The sequence below is a fragment of the Phasianus colchicus genome, chromosome 11, assembly GCF_987193195.1.
Source record: "Phasianus colchicus chromosome 11, bPhaCol1.hap1.1, whole genome shotgun sequence".
Lineage (NCBI taxonomy): Eukaryota > Metazoa > Chordata > Aves > Galliformes > Phasianidae > Phasianus > Phasianus colchicus.
Window position 1 is genome coordinate 10,974,022 of NC_143446.1, and position 21,301 is coordinate 10,995,322.

Consider the following 21,301-nt stretch of genomic DNA (forward strand, 5'->3'; position numbering starts at 1 on the left):
TCTTCCCAATTCCCTTCCTTCAGAGGCTGGTTAGAGGATGATGTCTGGGCTGGGCTGGCTCCCCAACACCTCTCATTAAGCTCTCAGGGAAAGGTCACTTGTTCCCCTTTGAGTTCCTCAGTGAAACAGTGTTCTCTGCCTTCCTTTGGCTTCACAGAATTGTGGAATCATGGGATCATAGGGGCTGGAAGGGACCTCTGGGGATCATCAAGTCCAGCTCACCTTCTTATAGGGAACTGTTTCAATGTGGTGGTTTCCTGCTCTGCTCCCCGCGCGGGGCAGCAGACAGAGACTGTGCCTCACATGTGGATTGGTGTGGGCTCTCAGACATGGGGCTGTAGAATAATAGTATTTTTTTACTTTCTACTCTGGAGGTTTTGGCAATCAAAATTGACATTGGAGACTGACTTTGCTTCTTGAACAGTTCTGGACCTGTTTTTTCCCAGCCATTGATTGGATGCACCATTTTTGTGATACACCACAGCAATCCAGCAGCAATTCCACACTTACATATCTCCTCTAAGAGGACAATAATTCTCGTGGAGGTAATTTCTTGTGTCATTTTGGGAATACATGGGAAGTTCCATCTTCCTTAGCTTTCTTGCATCAAGAGAGAACAGAAAGCAGGCCAACAAAACTGAGACTGTAAATTCATTTTCACAGAAAGATCCTGTGGCATGATCCCCCCCAGTCAGAGTGTAGGATGGGTATCTCCCAGATGTTGCAAAGAATGAATGCAGTGGGAACTTTTTGTCTAGATGGATGTCTGAAGTCTTCCAGTTGTCATTACAGTATAAATACAGCAACCTACAGTTGCCAGTTACTACTGCCTTGTGTCCTACATGAATATTAAAAGCACATGCCTGCACAAACCTCTACCACTGCAGATATACAATACATATAAAATATATTCCTGTATTTATTCATAGTTACATGCTCATTTATCAAAGAGGCAATCTCTGTTGACGTCAATATAATAAAGGGTCTCTCAAAGCAGTACTGCCAGGAGCCCTTTTCCTCCAGAGACAGTAATGCTGTCATGAATATGACAACGAGTCAACATGGGATAACGCTGCATCAGAGGGCAATAATTCTGGGGAGATTAAGGGCTCTGGAAGTGCGGGTTAAGGGACATAGGAAGTAACACAAGTGCAGTAACTTCCATTTCTATTTTTGGAGGAGGGCATGAGCCTCTGAGTTGAGGAAAATGGTAAATCATGCTCTGGTTGGTATCCCTCATGCATTAGAACTCATCACATGGAGTCGGTGTGACTGTGTCAGTTAACTGAGCACTAACTACTTCATGCATTTAAAGGAGATCCCTGCGCAGGTTCATTGGGAACCTTTCTTTGTTCTGAAGCCGTTGTAGTGCCATGGATGATTTATGGTTTTGTGTGGAAAACACAGAGCATGCCTGCGTTCCCGTGTCCGTGAGGAGGCCTGCCTCCATTCGTCACTGCAGCTCACCACTTGGAAGTCTGCTTGGATGATTATCTCCATCTGACAGTGAGGTATTGGCTGTGGTTTGGAATTACTTCTCTGTATTTGTGCTGCGGTCATAATCATGAGGTCTTGACAATTTTTTTTTTGATTCCTGTGAATTTGGCCAAGCACTAAGTCTTTGTGAAAATGCTTACAGATCTTGACACTTCATAAACATGAATGGGAATGACAACTTGGATCAGGGTTGTAGAATGGATAGTGTCCTTCTTGCTCTTCCCTAGAGCTGCTATATGGGGCAGGAAACCACTGATCAGATCTTCCCTTTCTCAACCCCTGGTAACGCTTGTACTGCCTTGGTGGTATAAAACTGTTTCTCAGAAGTTTGTGGTGGTTTTTGAAGCTGGAGGATGTGAGGACTTGATCACTGGGGTTTTTAAACGCACACACCTTTGTGTGATGGGACAGTGCTGCTTTATCCCCACATTTACAGAGGGAGAAGTGAGACCCAGTGATGCAACACATCAAAGGCTTCACAATGCGTGTGGGACAGAGAGCAGATTTTGACCTAGTTTTCTGTAGGTCATTACTTCTTGCTAGCTGGATGCCTGCAAGACCCAGTTTTGCTTTCCTGATTGCTTCATGACACAGAAAATAATTTGGGTAACAGTTACTATGGTACCATCCTATGAGGCTGGCATGAATTATGGACTTTAGCTGACAGAAGACCATCTTGAAAATGCTGTCACCTGGCAAAGGCTAGAAGAGCCTGCTCACCGCTGGCATGCCCCAGAGATGGAAGGTGTTTTACCCCTTCCCCATCATGGTGATAAGTACATCACATCCTGGCAGGGCAGCAGCTTCCCAGGGAACATTGGCGCCAGACAGCCTTGCAGAGCAAACGGCACGTGGTCTCAGGGAATGCTTTCAAACAGCCGTCTGGCAGAAGAGGATTCATCCAGATGAGCCTGAGAATTTATATGCACAGCTGATATTGCTGGAAAGCAGAACTGGCATGGGAATAGCTCACGAAGTGGGAATGCAGGGGAATCTTTAACAAAAGCTTTTATCTCCCGAACAATTCAAGCAGCTTGGGTGAAGCATGAAAGAGGTACATGCTCTGTAGCAGGGAAGGGAAATGCTTCTGCATCTATTTATATACCTGAAAAGCCACCCTAATGATAAATAATTGCAAATAATAATCACAATATCAAAAACAGGAAGGGCAAAGAAAGAGCAGCTCCCTCCCTCCCCCTTTCTCCAGTGCTGGTGTTTGAGATGTCATCCAGATATGAAATCTGAGCCTGTTTCTAGTGGAAGGAGAATGGCAGTCAGTGTATCTTTATCACAATCTCTTTCATGCTCCAATGAGCTCCTTACCCTGTGCAGCAGCAGCAGCACAGACAGAGATGCCAACCTGTCTCTGAGCAAACGGAGAGATTTGGGCTGAAGCCTCAGCTGACTCAAAAAAGACCCCTGGGTGTTTTTCCAGAGTTGACTGAGGGTTGTTTTCCTTCCCTCTCCTGCCTTGTGCTAAGGTTTGTGATGGGCCATGCCTTCCTCTGGCCTAAAGGTCACTTTTGTGCATGGAAGAGTTATCAGGTTCGCCATCTCCTGCAGATTATAATGCACTTTATCTTATTTATTGTTTCATGCAATCTCAGCACTAGAGCCTGAGCTGGGAAGGGAAGACTGAAAGCACAGTTTGCTTTTAACAGCGGAGAAACAGTGTCATGCTCTGGCAGGGCACTGCAGGGAGGCTCTGGTTCAATAAGGAGTTTGGAAGATGCTATGTTGATGTGCTGATCCACCTTACTCTGTTCCTCTGAGGCAAGGAAACATCCAGTCATTCCCCAGCACCATTAAAACCTAGTTCTGCCTACGTCACAGGAATATCACATTAGAAACCCTCAGTCAGTCCCTTGTTGAACCACTCTCAGAAGGGAGCTTTACACCTTGTGTTCACCAGCCTCATTTGTCTTCTTTACATGGTTGAGAGAAGAGACCTGGAAGAAGGCACTTAAGTGAGTTGGGTTTTTAGATTGGTGCTCTGAGGCTCTGCACTGGTCTTGATGACAGAAAGCTCTTCCAGCACAGCAGTCCCCTTCACTTTGAGAGAAGATGAGTGAGATGCTTCAGGGGCGAAGGGAATTCAACCATGAGAAGCAATAAAATCTGAGAGAGAGCTGCAACCAGACCTTGATTCACCAAGGCACCAGGGGCCAGGCTTCAACTCCCAAGAGGTCTCCAGGAACAACAGCATCCAAGGGGCAGGCACAATGATGAACCTCACTTTCCCATCACAGTTGCCTTCTGCCTCAGCAGAAGAATTTTGTTGCATTTAATCAGTTTTAAACTCCTGCTCTTTTTTTTTTTTTTTTTTTTTTTTTTTTTCCCTTGAGAAACTGGAATCAGTAAGAACTATGAAGAAGAAAACTTCAGAACCGATGGCAAATGTCATGGTCCCAGATAATGTGCTGTATGTCCTCCAGTATGGAAAGATTCCCTGAGAACAAATGTCATGGTCCCAGATAATGTTCTGTATGAGAGCTGGGATGCACATGTATGACCCTGAGTCCTTTTGTTTGATCTCTCTGTATTTTTCCACATCACTGATTAGTTAACAACTTGAGATATAGGATAGATTAATAATAACCTTTTGAGGATTCTTCATTAGGTTTTGTGCTGTCGTGTTCAAGAAACACATAGATGTGATACTTAGGGACATGGTTTACTGGGTGACATTGGTAGATGGTTGGACTGCATGATCTTAGAGGTCTTTTCTAACCTTAATGATTCTATGACTTCTGCCCCCAAATCTTTCCTGCAGTCCCCATGTTCCAGGCTCTGAGCACGATCTTATGGCTCCATGCAGGAGCTTTTCTGCACAGAGTTCATTTTGGCTGACATGATACATGGAGGCAGAGCAGCGGGAAAGCAGCACTGAAGGAGAATTGGTTGACAAGGAGGAGTACGTGGAAGCAGATGAGGAGCACTTGGGACTTTGGATGAAAAGTAGTTCATCCCTTCTCAGCCCATTAATAAGTTAATAACTTATCAGAGATTAACTTAACACCTTGAGGCACAGAAGACATTGCCTTGTTCTCACATTAGCCTGGCTCTATTGTAATTCCTTTATCTTACCTTTCTTTTTTCCCCCCTCAGCTATTGCATACTCATCTGGGGCCACACTAATATAACAGCATAAGATTCAATTACAAAAGACTACAATAAGAGTGCAAAATTCTCTTTCTGACATGCTGAATCACTGCTCAGAAGCATTAATTATTGAGTGGCTAGCAGAATATTTTTTTCAAGTTGCAGTAGACAGAAGAGTGAACCCTATGGCACCTCCTATGCAGGGAGCAGCTCCTGCGTAGGACGTCTCTCGCTTTGCTGATTCTTGAAGCCAGTCACAAGGAATGGGGACAGGAGAAGGAAAGGGGGAGATGAGGGAAAGCAGCACCAAGCTGGCACAGTCCCCTCCTGGGGAAGGAGCAGCCTGGGGATGTTTGGCTTCTTTTATTTCACTTGGTCTATGCACAAGGGTTTTTATCACAAAGGAGAGGAGGGAGCCCATGTGGGGGAAAGATACAGGTCTAGCCACCGGGTCTCTGCTCTGCTTGGGAAGGGGATATTCTTATCAGCCCATTTGATGTCTTCCTGAGAGCCTCAGCATTGTGCCCAGCACTCAGACATCCCCATCCCTATCACCAGAGCTGCCAGTACCTCGAGCTTATCTCCTTGTTACAGGAGCCTCCATCTCTGGAGTGCCTAAGCACATTTTACATGGTATCAAGAGAGAGAACAAAGTAGCCTATCCTTTCACTGGCAGCTTCAGAGGATATGGGGTTTGAGGGGACCATGGAAATGCAGCTTCTCTCTCTTATCTGGCAAGGTGCTTGCAGATCGGGGCTTTGAGTCAGAGCAATGGGAGATGCTTACGTCGCTGCTTTCTATTTTGTGAGCCCAAAGATGTGTAAGGATCCAGATGGGTTAACATCCCTTCTTTTATCCACACTAAGTCATGGAATTTAACCTCTCCTAAATTCTCAGCTACAGATGGATTAGATATGCTGGAACTAATGAAACATATTTGCTGCACAGATCCAAATTCAGCTCCCAGCATCCATGGAACAAATCAGAAGAAACAGCCGTGCTCAGGGCACGGGCTTGCCCAGGATATCACAGCAGACAGGAAGGGTTGGGCTGTTATTTCAGCTGGAGCCGCTCTTGGCTTGCAGATGCCACTATGGAGTTACATGGAGATGACAAAGACCAGATGCAATTCCCTCATCTTTCTGTCATGCCTCCCTGTTTCTATATTTAAACGTGTGTATTCTGAGGGGAGGAAGACTTGGCTTCAGGACTCGTGCACGATCCTCCTGCCCCACATGGTTTTGCTCTTGTGCTGACACACAGTGACAAAATAAACATCGTGTGAGTGAAGAGGATGACATCAGGATTACAAGCAGTGTTAAAGGAGACAGAGCTGCCTCTTACAGATGGTATTTGCATGTGTAACACAGGCTCCAAGGACTCCTATTGCCTCCCTCCTCAGCTAGCATTGTGTGTTCAGTTCTGAATATGTGATTCCATTTATCAGCTCTATGGGCATGGTGAGGGTTTCCTGCGGTCCTCTATGGATGAGGAAGTTTGACTGAGGCTGCAAAAAGAGCTGGAGATGAAATCTGACCAGTAGGCAACTGCATCCCGGTGCAGAACTTCATCCTACCCTCAAATGTCACATGTGGCCATTTGTTGGAGGTGGCATATGGGGTGGATCCAGTATCTGGCTCCACAGAACTGGGCTCAGAGCTGCAGGAGCCAAAAGCATGCCTTGGGGTTTAACCAGAGAGGATAATGCAGGTGTATTTGGTGGGTGATGGGGAAGGTCATAGAGGCTGAAGATCAGGGTAGAGCTGCTCTTTCACAGACAGAGTAATGATAATATAATGGCTTTAACTGGGCTAAAACATGACATTGCACCATATATGCTTTTCTGTGGATCTAGAGAATTTGATTTAAAAATCATATGAACTGTGTTGGTGAGAGATGGTATGACATGCTCACTGCAGAGGCAGTGCAAAGAGAGCTTCACCCCCACCCGGGTGAATATCAGCCTGAAATGATGAGGTTAGTAAAACCTTGTAACTTTATCTCTCCTACATGTCTCTGCTGAGACATACATAGCACAGTGTCATTTTATTTTATTTTACTTTATTTTATTTATTTATCTTGCTTTGCTTCATCTTCTTTCTTTTAGTCACTTTATTTTATTCTATTTATTTTATTTACTTTTGTTACATGCAGTCTGTAAGCTTACGTTACGTAAGACCTAGCACGTATCATTTGATGGTTGTTTCCCTTTGCACCTTGGGAGACGAATGGTGTTTTGTCTGGTGAGTGAAAATGAAAGGCACTGCATCTCATTTCTTATTCCCTGTGGCACTCATTTTGGCATTCTATGGAGTTGTGGTTCTGAGTGGAGATTGCTCTGACGTCCTTATCCATTCCCCCAGTATCAGACTCAGACAACTGCAAGGTGTGACCATTACTACAACAAACCCAGTTTCTCTCTAGGATAAAGTCACTCAAAGCACAAAAGTCCCTCACCTCTTCTTTTCTCCTCCTTTTCTTCCTTCCTTTCCAGTCTTGGTCTCTCTCCTCTGAATGATGTTGCAAGACTTTGTGTTTAATTAAGACACATTGTCCAACCAATTTGGAAGCAGAAAATAGCAGGAGATGTTTTACAAATAGGAACAATTCTTGTTCATTATCCCTTAATTGAGGCAACAAAAAGGTGCTGGAAAACATCCATCAGATGCACATTCATATACATCATCAGAGAGGATTGGATTTAGGAACTCACAAAAGCAACATCGAATGTTCCAATCAAGAGTTATACAGACAACAGGAAAACAAAAAATTGGAGACACAAATACATCAGAATTAGCACAATTACAGATTACATGTTTCTGGAAAACACATTCCCTTGGCTCTTCTCCAGGATTTTCTTATTTCATACTCCTTTTCTTTCATTCCTACTTGCAGCACAAAAGTCAATGTTGCTTGTCTCTTCTTTACCGGCCCATGCAGTTTCTCATGAGGAGGAAGGTATCGTTTTGGGGGTCATTGCAGGAGTGGTTGGGACAATGTGAGCACCACATTGGAAGCTTTCACCCCAGTTTGAACACAGGGCACTCCAAGGGTGACACGTTGTTCATCTTTTCTACCCTCATTCCTTCACACGCTGAAGTTTGGCCTCTCTGCTAAGTCACTCTTCTTGTGCAGAGGAGATAAATAACAGGAGAGAACCTGCTGAGGGAGACATTTTGAGCCTGTAAGGCCAGGAAATCTCTTTACCCACTTAACTATGCATTTTAAAGCTTGCTTGGCCTCTTCTGAGCTCATTTACACTCTAACACCGGGGCCCCCACAGAGTCAGTCTTTATTCCCACTGGTCTGTTAGACTCAAATTCTTTGGCTTCTCATTTTTAAAAGGTGCTTGAGTTTTAAATGAGGGACAGAATATGCCACAGACCTTCACGATACCTGCTGAAGTGTATGTGCACCTCAATGCTCCCTGGAAGGGAGGACATCAGCAGGAAAAATGGCATCACACCTCATCAGACTGTAGTAATAGACCAAAACATGATAGGATACTGTTAAAAATGCTCATGATCGGTACCCACAGCTGTCGAGCTAATTATTCTTGCTGTCTTGTCATAGATACTTATATGGTCTCCAGGGTACCTCAGCATTTCACAATCTCTAATAGAGTTCTCTTCACACACTCCTGAGAGACACCTCTCTGCTGTTACCTTCCTGCTCCCTCATTCCACTGGGATGACTGAGGCTCAGCAGCCTATTCCAGTGCTGCACGCTGTGGTGCGTTCCCTTGAGCAGCACATGTGTCACCAGCTTTATCTAGCTCAGCATCAGATGTGGAGTTTAAGCTATCATCATTTGTGGAAGGTGATGGGATGCACCAGAAGGGGTGTCTGAAAGGTGGGGGGCTCCCTGGAAGGGAGTCTTGTGTGGTCTAAATCCCCTGATCTCTAGGGGATGAGTCCCTCAGAACTATCCCATGGGTCATGCTCTGGGACTGCAGACTACAGTGGGAGCAACACGTCCCTATACTTCATGAAACCACAGATGGTTTGAAAGAACCTACTCTTGCAAGAACACACTGTGCTGTGAGACCTCACCTGGAGTACTGCGTCCAGATGTGGAGTCCTCACTACAGGAGAGACATGGACCTGCTGGAGTGTGTCCACAGGAGGGCCACACAAATAATCCAAGGGATGCAGTACCTCCCCTGTGAGGACAGTCTGAGAGAGTTGGGGTTGTTCAGCCTAGAGAAGAGAAGGCACTGGAAACCTGTGAGCAGCCTTTTGATATCTAAAGGGGAGCTATGAGAAAAAAGGGGACAGGCTCTTCAACAGGGTCTGTTGTGATAGGACATGGGAAAATGGTTTCAAGCTAAAAGAGAGATTTGGACTGGATATCAGGAAGGTTTTTACAGTATGTGTGGTGAGGCACTGCACAGGCTGCCCAGAAAGAGGTGGTGGTGCCCCGTCCCTGGAGACACCTGAGGTCAGGCTGGATGGGCTCTGAGCATCTGATGGAGCTGTGGATGTCCCTGTTCATTGCAGGGGAGTTGGATCAGATGGCCTTTAAGGGTCCTTTCCAACTCAAACCATTCTATGATTCTCTGATTTTTTTGAACCTGAACCCAGCCTGAGGATGTTTTGGAGAGATTGCTTGAACTCGGGTGAGGTTTTCATAGAATTATAGAATCGTTAAGTTTGGAAAAGACCTTTAAGATCATCTAAGTCCAACTGCCCCAGGGAGGTTGGGGCAGCAGGCTGGCTCTGTGCCTTGTTTAGGCTGGGAGCTCCCCAGAGCAGCTCTGTCTTTGCCTTCAGTGAAAAATTCCCCCATGATTTTCCCTTGCACTTCCTCCAGCAGCTGCTGTCGCTTTCCTCTGTTGTCCCCGCAAGCCCTCCCTGCCTTGTTTTGAAATCCCCACTGCCTACCATGGAAAGTGTTTGCATTGTAGCTGGCATTTGTTGATTTTCTTTAGGTGGCTTAGGGCTGCAGGCATTCCTCATTACTTTTTTATTAGCCAATTTGAATACTCATTTAGCCTCACTAAGTGTGTGATGCTTTTTAATTCTTCCTTCAGAGGCATCTGTGCAGATCCAGTCCTTGGTCCTCAGTAACAACATAGGATCCAATGCAGCAAGGATAAGTCAAGAGATGACAGCTCACCACACAAGACCAGTCTGGGTGACAAAGCAAAGTCCTCTTTTTGCTTCTCCCTTGCCTTCCTGTGCAGCAGGACTGCCAGAAGTCACAGCAGTGCAATACTCAGCAGGATGACAAGGTATGTTGCGTTGGACAAACTACTTTCCAAAATACTTTCCAAAATTAAATAATGCAAAGTGGCAAGACAATAGATAATAAAAATAGCTGAAATGGTAGAGTGAAGGCAGTTGATGAAGATTAAATTGTCATTCAACTATAAGGTTAACAGGAGCTAGGAAAAAGAATGATTATAACCATTATGCATAAAAACCAAGCGACTGGCAGAGAAATGTTGTGTTCTGACATCCAGCTCCCATGCACTGCCTTGGACCTATTTTTCAAGTGTGCTGAGTACCCAGAACTACGCAAGGCAGAATGTAATTTTTTCCGTTCTGACTCAGATGCCAAGCTGAAGGAAGGAGGTAGGGACGCTGGGTGGGAGGAGATCTGGTTTTGTCATTTCTCAGGTTGCAAGGCCAGATGAAAAAGCCATGTCCCAGGAATGGATAATTATCACAGAATCATAGAATGCCTGGATTTGGAAAGGACCTCAAAGATTATTTTAGTTCAACTCCCCTGGTGTGGACAGGGTCACCAACCACTAAATAAGGCACTAAATCAGGTTGCCCAGGGTCCCTTCCAACCTGGTCTCAAACACCTCCAATAGAACCAGCTGCTGGACAGAGAGGGAAGCCCATGTCCTTCCATCCTTCCTGGCAGGGTCTGGGAGCATTGCTGGGGTGATGAAGGAAGGAGCTCAAACACCACAGCTGCCTGAGCTGTGTCTCCTGGATGAATAGAACCCTTGGTCTCCTGGCCTATTAGTCCGGCAGTTTGCTCAAGCACTAAATCCACTCGCACTCAAAAAAGGTACATTCTGCTGCTTTTTCAAGTGTCTTGAATTCTATTGTGTACAAATTTACAAATTAACTGCTTGAGTGTTGACTAACGCTGCAGCCTGCCGTCAAGGTAAGAGCCCATTTATTTATAGGCTCTTCAAGGACAAGAAGATGCTGTGTTTGTACAATCTTCCAGTAGGTGCATTGCGCACAGCCTAACAAACAGTTTCCTACTTCGTCCGTATTTTGGAAGAGGACAAGATGTAGTGTCATAGAATCATTAAGATTGGAAAAGATCTTTAAGATCACCTAGTCCAGTTGCCCACCTACCATCAGTATTGCTCACTCAGCCACATCCCCCAGTGCCACATCTCCATGGCTCTTGAGCACTTCTAGGGATGGTGGCTCCACCACCTTTCTGGGCAGCCTGTATCAGTGCCCCACCTCTCTTTCTGAGAAGAAATTCTTCCTAGTTTCCAAGCCATTATGAGACCCTCAAGGAAAATGCAGAGCTTAGTCAGTGTCTGCTGGCAGGAAGGCCGTACTATGCCATCAACTTCTGATGATGGCAGAGCTGCAAATATATAATGCTGTGTATATATAATGCTGTGTGTTTGCAGTCATAGAATCACAGAATCATTAAGGTTGGAAAAGATCACTAAGATTGTCTAGTCCAACTGTCTGCTGGGACTATCTGATCCCTGGATGTTAGGAGCTCTCTTTTTCTATTTTCTGGTGATGTTTACTTCAAAGGTGCTTGACGATATGAATGGCCTAGTAACAAGAGCCCCACAGAAGAATTAATGCAATTCTGCGTGTGTTTATCCTGAGATCTCATGGTGCCTGACAAAGGAAAGACATCATCAATTCTTTTTTTTTATGGGGGCAGAAAGAGGTGAAATGATTTATTAATCCATGCTGCTGCAGTGAATCAGTGATAGAGCAAGGACCTAGATCTTTCCAGTTGTGCTTTGAGGCTTCCTGAAATGCCCTTTGGAACAGTCCTAAAACACTAACCCTTTGAGAGTGTGTCCTGCCCTTGCTGCTTCGTGCAACAGATTTTAGCCTTGCAAAGAACAGCTCACCTTTGCTTTGACCAGGACTGGGGCAGGCAAGGAGCAGAGAGATGATGCATTAGAAAACACTAGTTTAAGTCTATGGCCAGAGGGGTAGAAGAGCACACAGAAAAGGCATGCATAAAATGGAAAGGAGAGACTATGAAATGTTTGGTGGATGTAGGCTTGAAAGCCAGTTATTTACACTCACTCCCCTGGACGTAGAGGAGCGTGTATCACTGATCCTCTGGTCACTGGAGCTGATCAGGGATACCTATACTTGTGTGGGGCACAATACAAAGTCTTAAGGAGATGGGAAGTGCTTTGCATTGGCTGGCAAGGATACACCTGCATGGGGACAGCAGTGTTGCAGGTGTTCCCTTCCCAGAGCTCTGCTGGGACCTCAGCAGCCCAGCAGCACTGTGTACCTGCAGTGCTTGCCCCAGATAGTCAGCCACTGCCAAATATTTAATTATACAGGGGAAGATATCACTTAGGGTGAGATGTCTTGGCTTCATTAAGGAAACTGCAGAACTCATCATGCTCTCCCCTCAGGCTCTGTGAAGGAAAATCCTGCTGATGGAGGCTGCCGAGTCTGGAGGGGCTGGGAAGCTGCTGAGCCCCAGGTTAGCAGGGGATTTCAAGTCAGGCACACCGGCCTCTGGGTGTTAGAGCAGCGTGTAACTGAGTTCCCAGGCTGTTTAGATAGGTGCCGTGAGCTGATTGCAAAATGCCTTTTGTGCAGCACAGGGCCCTCACTCTGCATCTCCACATATTTCATTCATGGGGATGAGATAGCAATGAATCGGTCATTCATTAGCAGCAAATAATCTCTCCCTATCTGAGGTAAGGGTTGTCACAGAATTGCTCTTTCATTTTATAGGGTTCCCTGTGATAAATTCATCCTGTAAAAGGTGATTAAGACACTTTGTTACATTTTAATGTGTCTGTAGGTCTACCTCTAATATCAGCACTCACTTTGGATCTCTCTGGAAATAGTTAACTATCCCATGTTGTGCAACCAGACAAAGTGTGAGGCGTGTTTGCACCACAATGAGCCAACCAGAAAGCTCCATCCTGTGGTGACAAACCCTGAAGGTGGCTAATTCCTATTTTCTGTTTTGCTTAGTCCAGAACTTCTCTATTCAGTGACACACAGACACAGAGGTGCCCTGGTTTGGGAAGGCAGGCAATTATTTCCTGCCTGAAGGGAAAAAGTTCGTGCTATGCTGTGCTCTGTGTTTTCTGCAGAGCAGCTCTGATAGCTCCCAGGCTTTCTCAGCTGTTTGTCAGTCACCGGCTCTCTTCACGGACTATATAAGGAGCCCGAGTACCTCATTAAGAAGGTTTCAATAGCTCTCTGCAGCTACGTACATGGCAATACATAGTGTAAAACCTAAATTAGGTGCTGTTAAAGACTCACAGGAAGATGTCCACTGCTTAAGCATTCTGTCTACACGGGAGGGAATGTCTGATCCCAGAAAAGACTCCAGCCACATCACCTCATCCACCTTTCTCTTTATTCTTAACCATCACCCAGAATCTGATTTTTTTTTTTTTTTCCATGTGTGTAACTGGGCACTGGGATGTCACCAGGTAATGTAGAATATTACTTTCTTCCTTCCTCTCACCTAGCATTTCTATTTCTTTAATTTGTACAGCTTCAGGCTCTTTTCACCTATTTTAGTCTTCAGAAGACATACCGGTAAAACTTTTAACATAATATATTGAGACATTGTGCATATCTTCTATCCATTTCTGTTACTCTTTGTGGGTGCATGGAGACTGAAAAAGGTACTATGAATCATAGAATCAAAGAATCAGAGAATCATGAAGGTTGGAAAATATCACTAAGATCATCTAGTCCAACCCCAACCCCACCGTGCCCATAACCATGCCCCTCCGTGCCACGTCTCCACAGTTCTTGACTCCACCACTCCCTGGGCAGCCTGTGCCAGTGCCTCACCACTCTTTCTGAGAAGGAATTGTTCCTAATATCCAACCTGAACAGCCCCTGGCATAATTTGAGACCATTCCCTCTCATCCTATTGTTGTTCACCCTGGATGCTTTGAAAGTTGACTGCTTAGAGGGAAAGCCTCTCCCACCCCACCACATACAGACCTAGATGAAAGGGGCAATCCCTAATATAGGCAGATAAGATGTTGCCTGATGGTTTTGGGGTGAGAATTAAATGCTTGCTAGCCTGTGTGTCAGTCTCTGGGATGTGCACTTTGCTGCTCTCCAGGAAGAGCAGGGCATTTGGCACAATCCCAGAGAGTGCCCTTCTGCTCTGGTTACAGCCCGTAAGCATCAAATGCTCTCATTCATTTATTGGAGGGTGATAAACAGCCTGGGAAATCCTGCTTCAGTCAGGTCACATTCTTGCTCTTTTATGAATGTGACATCTTTAAAAGTGTATCTGCTAATGTCATGAGAGCCAGAGGAAATCCCAGCCTGGTCCCTTGGTGCTTTCCTGAAAACAGCTGGGTGCAGAATGCACACAGGTTGCTACTTACATGGCTATTTCTACAGAAGATGGATGATTTAAACATCAAGGAAAAATCCACCCAATCTAGGATTTCTGCCCTTTAAATATGAGTGTAATGCATTTGTGATTGCAGCAGTGGGATTTCTTGCCTTGAGCTTGTGATCACAGCCACAGTGCTGGCTCTGTTGCCATATATATCTGCCTTTGGGATGGGAAGGGGAGTCACCACAGAAGCAGAATGGGCAGAAATCAGCCTGATTCATGTAAGCAAAATGCTCTTTTTGCTTGATCTCCACACTCAGGCTCCCTGCCCTTCAAAGCCAACATCCCTCTAAAAGATCTTCTCATGGAGGAAAAACCTCCATGCCAATGCTGCATTTAAGGCACCGTTTGCTCTTGGGTGACCTCAGCCTTTTTCTCACCTTGTTTTCAGGAACCTGCAGTCCAGAAGAGAAGCAGCCCTGACACCCCTCTGTTCCTGCTGCTCAGTGACGTGGTTGTGTATGGGATGCAATCAGCGCTGTGCAGCTGCTCCTACATTAGTGTGCATTGGAGGCACTTGATGGGTACGTGCATGATCAAATATGGAGTGATGAGAAGCCTGCTTGTCCCACCTGGGAGGGCACATGCTCCCTTGTGCACGCTGACCTTGGGGAGGGCTGCTTTTGAGATTCCCATGCAGCTGCTGTTTTGCATTGCAAGCCATATGGCCGGCACCATAAACACTGTCTCTAATTGTAGCTCTCAACCTGCCAACGTCCAAAGCAGGGAGAAGTGTTGGGACAGAGGGTGGGGGTGGAGGAAAAAAAACAAGCTCTTGCTTGAAAAAGAAGCAGGAATCAGGAAAGGGTGAGAAAAGGAAGCCCTGGGAGACAGCAGGATTCATTACGTCGGTGCAAATCTCCTTTTCTGACCTCAGGTGCCTGACTCAGCTTTTTCCACGTCTATATTTTACAATAGTAAAAGTGAGAAAGTACCAGGTGTGGAAAATGAGGGCAAATTTGAGTCCGAAATGGCAGGGACGTTCCTGCTAATGAAGTACTGTGGAAAATCTGTTCCTACTCAAACCACTAACAGTAACTTTGTTTCTATAATCTGCCTTTTTTTTTCCAGTAAAGTGAGGTTACCTGTTACAGGGATTTGGGGGATCTGGAGCAGGACTGGACAGGGATTTAAAACAGATTGCTTGGTTCTATTACAACACAACATGAGGAAAAAGCTGGTCCTGGCCCTGTCCCTTCCTGCCTAGGTATTGTGTCCATCTATACTCAGGCAAAGCTGATGCAAAATAACCACCAGGACAAAATGGAGATGCTTTTCACCTGTTCTGTATAGATTTTAATGGGCAAGATTCGAGGCAAAGCATTACTATGCAGAGGTTATTTAGTCTGTCTTTCCCAAGGGGAAGAAGCATGTGAGCAGCCTCGCTAATCAAATGGAGGCATAAGGATGTCTGTGATAGATTTGGTGCTGCATTCAGAGCTGTCTCTTTAGATGCACCTGGCAGCCCTAAGTGGGTGGTGCTCAGGGAGCAGCCAACTGTGTTCAGTTTTGGGTCCCTCACTACAAGGAAGAAAGTGGGGCCCTGGAGTGTGTTCAGAGAAGGGCAACAGAACTGTGAAGGGTCTGGAGCACAAGCCTTATGGGGACTGGCTGAGGGAATTGGGATGTTCAGTCTGGGGGCTCAGAGGAGATTTACTGCTCTCTACAACAGCCTGAAAGGAGGTTGTGGTGAGGGGGGGTGGGGGCAGGCTCTGCTCCCAGGTAACAGTGAGAGGATGAGAGGTGATGGCCTCAAGTTGTGCCAGGAGAGGTTCAAATTGGATGTTAGGAAAAAATTATTCTCTGGATGAGTGGTGAGGCACTGGCACAGGCTGCACAGGGAGATGGTAAAGTCACCATCTCTGGAGGTGTTTGAGAAATGTGGTGATGTGACACTGAGGGATGTGGACAGTGGGCATGGAGGAGATAGGCTGACTGCTGACACTTAGAGGTGTTTTCCAACCATAATGACTCTGTGATTCTATGATTGGGGTTCTCCAGCAGCCCCTTTCTGTCAGAGGGACAACTGAGCTTGGGCAACAAAGGCTTTGATTCAGCAAAGTCTGGGAAGCACACATCCACAGCCACTGCTGTGCTGCCTGCCTTCTCTAGAGTAACGTGAGGGCAGCATCTCCTTCTACCACTCCAAAAAGAAAGCTCAGAATAAAGCCAGGGTAACCTAAAAGGTGGTGGTTGAGAGACTGTCCTGGGACTCTTCAGCGAAGCTGGCCACTCATCCCTTCCCAATGCACCCAAAGATAAGGTCCGTCCAGGTTATCAACTTTGCTCCCATAACTCATTAGCACAAAAGAAAAAACACATTTCAGTTCCTTCTTAGAGAACTTTAATTAAAAATCATGGAGAAAAACCCCATCAGGAAAGAGAGAAACAAGAAAATAGGTAGACCTCCACCTCTAATTTATGTGAGTTTAAAACCAGTTCCAAGATTGGCTTAATTACCTGGGAACAATGTATTTCTCCAGGATTGCAGATCAGCTCGTTAGCGATACACTTTTTTTTACTTCCAGTTGAAAATGATAATACATCCCTCACTCAAAACATTGTCTCCCAATCACCATGGTTACTGCCAGGTTTTCCACAAGGACCCAGCATATTCATCTGTCAAATATGCTAATGGAGAACGGACCCTGTCACACAAAGGAGCAGGCTATTCAAACATACACTTGGCAAATAATTGTACATGTCAAAAGAATGATGCTTGTTATTTGCCTAATATTATCCCCCAGAAGTGGGAAATAGTTCAGCTCTCAATGCAAAATGGCTTGCCCTTATCAAATAGGCAATTTGCTGATAATTTAGACTATTAGAGATCTTGGGGTGGGGAGACAAAGGAGGGGGGGGGGAGTGGCGAATGTAAGTGGTCTTTTATAATTGCACTGAAAGCAGAATGGGGCATTAAGTGCCCCGGAGGTGCAGTAACGAGGAGCATCACGGGAAGCGCTGCCGGCCGAGCAGAGGGGCTGCTCACAGCCTCCCCTCTCACCTCCACCAGGTAGCTGCCGGCGGGTGGTTAATTATAATTTAGAAGGAACACTTTTATCGACTGCAGGTTTTTTTTTTTTTTTTTTTTCCCTTTTTTTTTTTTTTTTTTCCTTATAGCTGTTTATCTTCATGATGGGCCAATTTCCAATTTGTCTATTTCGGTAATTAAGCCAAAGAAAAATGTTACTGTAGGATTCTTCCAAGTTTCTGAGCTCCTGATGTTAACAGCTGGAGTTGTTGAGATTGTGCAGAAATTTCTGTGGCTGAGGCAGCGGCCTTTTCTCTGCTTTGGGGCACATAAATGCTCATCCCTCATGCTCTTCTACACCTCCTTCCTCGCCTCCATCTGCTCACAGCCCTTCTTCCAGCTTTCTGCCTGTCCCCAACACAGCTTTACCCAAATCCTGTGTAAATCCAGAGTGTTTTTGTTCAGATTTGGGCGAGCCATACCTAAGACTTTTATCTACAATATCCCTGCTGTTCTTCCCCTCTTTGGCTGTGCCCAAGCCCCCAGGGTGATGACCCTGTGACTCCAGCCCCAAGTTCTCTTGCACGGATGGGTACTTAGCAGGGATGGGACCACAGACCTCACATCACTCGTGCTATACAGAGGGAGGAGGAAAATCTTAGAGCCCTGTTCCCTCAAACTGAAGAACCAATTAATGTCTCCAGACTGTAGGAGGCTTTCAGCCTAAGTTGTAAAAGTGGCAAATACACAGACATCTCTGCTTCTTTGAATAGGATGGGCAAATCCTCTCTCAGCATCATCTCAGGGCTGCTGGGCCTTTGTTGTTTATTCCTCACATAGTTTTTTATGGAATCATAGAATCATTACAGTTGGAAAAGACCATAAAGATAATCTAATACAACCATCAACCTATTACCACCATACCACTAAACCATGAAATAGGAACTATAGTATCAGGAGAGGACAGAATTTATCTCCTTCTCTCCCAACCTCACCTTTTTCCTTTCTCCCTACCAATTCTCAACACGAATGGGCCACCTAACAGTTAGTTCTCAGCCAGGTTAGATCCCATCACGTAGAAGCAGAAGATGACTTTCCTTAATGGTATGGTTCCTTCCAGCCTACCTGGGTCTACAAAGGCTGGGATGGTGCAGCACAGTCGTGCTCTCCTTATGTGCCATTATTTGCTGGATGTGGCTGAGATACAGTCTTCCTGGATCTTGATTTCTGTCTGCTGAGCCTCCTGGTGCTCTCCGCAGTGCAGTTTATTTGCCTTGGGGTGGATTGGAAGGTTTCCCTCTGAGCTGTGAAATCATCTTCTGTTGGCCCTGGTGAAGTCAGACCCTGAAGTACACGTGGGGAAGGCAAGGAAATGGTAGTGTGGAAACTGAGCGTAGGGGGTGATTAGTAAATGTTGAGACGGGAACCAAGAGGGGTCACATTTTGCTACCCTATGTGCTTGTAGCACTAAACACTAATTTTATGATGAGCAGAAGAAAGAGAGGGGAAAAAAAATGACAACTAGCAAGTGACCTAATCAGCTATTAAAATATTTCCAAGCAGTGAAATTAATACAATTCCCAACTCATAACTTATTTGTCTCTGTACAAAATTAACATAGATAAATAAATTAAAAAAAATAACCTCACCCAAACTGCTTCATAATAAAATGTGATCATAGCAATAATAAGATGCTTCAGTGCATGAATTTAGTTGCATTAATTCACCCCTGGTGTAATTGACAGCTCTCAGCCTTCAGCTTTCTGCTGAACAGCCTACTGCGGTTGAATTATTATACCTGGCACTTCAGACTCTTCCACATCTCATTGCCTAATTGTCTTCTCTTCTAGTAGGCGAGTGTTAAACTCAGACATTAAAGGATCTCTGCCAATTACCTGAAGCTCAACATTTGATCTGCCTGAAAATCTCAGCGGTCCAGGGGGGACTGCTCCGCCGCCTGCATCCTGAGCACTGCTCTGTCCTTGCTTGGGGTGGTGTAAAGCTACTTCTGGTTGTAAGGGCATAAACAGAGGGGAAAATTGAGGGAATTCGAGGAACAAATCTGTTCACTCTATTCTTTCAACATCAGTGCTAGCACTAATACAGTAGCGGCTGCTAATTATATAGGATTTATAGAAAAATGTATCGCGCTCTTTGTTTTCTCTCTGCTGGTTTTACAGATGCCATTTGAATATTGCTTCTGTGCAATACCTTGTAAAAGCAGCAGCTTTTCTGGGATTACCTCCCCATTGTATTGCTTCTCGTGCCTGCAGCTCACTGATGTGTTTCAATCTGCGGTCACTGCAAAGCCCACGTAGCGCAGTGGTGCTTTGGAGACTCTTGTTTGCAAACCAATCAGTTAAATTAAGAAGCTTGATTCTCAGTGCTGTGTGATGACATCTCCAATTTAGCTGGTACCCCAGTGAGGAAGTAAACAAACAATAAAAGTGTCACTATTCCTTCTAGTTCCATTAGACAAACAAGAAGTTTATTCAGCGTTTTGGCAAATGAAAATTTAAGCAAACTGTCAAGGGAGACATTTTCCACATCAAATGTTTTCTGAGAGGGGATTATAACAAGAAAGAGCTATCACCCACCATGTCATTATAAACAAAGGCTCCTGTGAACCCCTTTTATTAAAGATTAGCAGCACTGATTACAGACTTTCCAGGCTGAGCCAAAGGCAAATTAGAATATCTTTTGCTTTGGGATAACTTATGCTACCTTCTTGAGCACTGAGATGATTACAAACTCCCGAGAGCAGAAAACCTTCACCTATGGCCATCCATTCTCTGCTGTTTAGAAGCAGCCTGGCGATCTGTCTAGACCTATTTGCTGCCTGAGACCAACACTTCACTCTGCCTTCTGCCATACAGTTCCAGGTGAGATCAGTCAGTCATGCAATTGGGAATCCCAGATTTTGGGCATTTCTCATGGATAACCCTTAAGGCTACTTCAGAAAGCGTTTCCAAGCCAAGCGTTAATGAGCTCTGTTCCAGCAGGGACAGAAAGGGAAGCTAATATGATGCTTAGCTAGCCATGTAAATTCAGCCTTTAGTTCCATGTAATATCTGTGGGCTTGGTGCAGACTTGGAGACCCAAGAGGCTGGTTGCAAAGGCTGGTAAACATCCAATTCCTACTCTCACCTATAATTCCTATGACTCCCTTGCAGTCCTGCTGGATTACTCTCCAACACATACCCATCTCATCTGCTGACTCCTCCTGCCTCAGAGCCCATCAGACCTCCAGCTTTAGACTTATGTGCATTCCTACAAGCAAGTGGACGCTGCTGAGTTGGCCTCCAGTCCCCTGGACACATCTCGACCCCAGGTCGCTGCACTAACAGGCCAGTATTTCTGTCCCACCTTGGTATGCAGGAAGCTGTTCTCCCAGACGTGGTGTTTGGAGTGAGCCTTTTTTTTTTTTCTTCTTTTTTTAAGCTAAAAAAAGCTCATCAGGGAATGAGCCCTGCCACTTGCACAGTCACAGCATCAGTCTTTGTTTATGTACTGAACTGATGAGCAATTAACTTGGAGAAGATACATTATATGCGGAGCACAAGCTTCTTAATGTGCTTTCTATTAAGGCTGCCTAACATTTCCTATTATTAGACCCCACTTTCTGTCACTTACAACTTTTCCAAATTCTAACCATTTAGGCTGAAATCTTCCCTCCCGAGTGTTGCCTCAGGCTGGCCTGATCATATTTTGTGAGGAAAGTTTATGTATGCCTTAGGGAAATCCCCAGGATGGTTGTGCAATCTGTGCTAATAGCTCTGAATGACACTCAGTGAGAAGGGACATGGGAGAGGCCATAGACAAAACTAATGCAAACAAGGCCATGTAATTAGACGGAGATGGAGCTAAGCTAAAGGCAGAGAGGTCTTGTAGAGAGGCCTCTATGATTTCCCACTGCATGCTCTTTGTTCATAATAACTGGAAGAGTGATCCTTCATTGCCTGGTCATGCCTGGTTACATTTTCCTGGATGCAAATTACAATACAGCTTGTCTGACCTCGGTGTCATCATCCCCAGCAAATTGCAGCTGGTTCTCACGTTGTTATTATGGAGCACACAGCCATCCAGGGGAGTTATTCTCCCTCCGCTTTCCATCACATGCACTTTCTCCTGCTCCTGAAATGGCTGAATGCT

At 45.3% G+C, this 21,301-nt stretch overlaps 1 long non-coding RNA gene across 1 annotated transcript; it reads left to right on the forward strand.

The window, feature by feature from the left end:
• The first annotated feature begins 1,187 nt into the window (after positions 1-1,187).
• Positions 1,188-20,477, forward strand: LOC149916437 (uncharacterized). Its single transcript, XR_016469919.1, has 4 exons — positions 1,188-1,511; positions 9,632-9,832; positions 14,570-14,702; positions 20,323-20,477. It is a non-coding gene; the product is annotated as an uncharacterized LOC149916437 (long non-coding RNA).
• Positions 20,478-21,301: the final 824 nt, after the last annotated feature.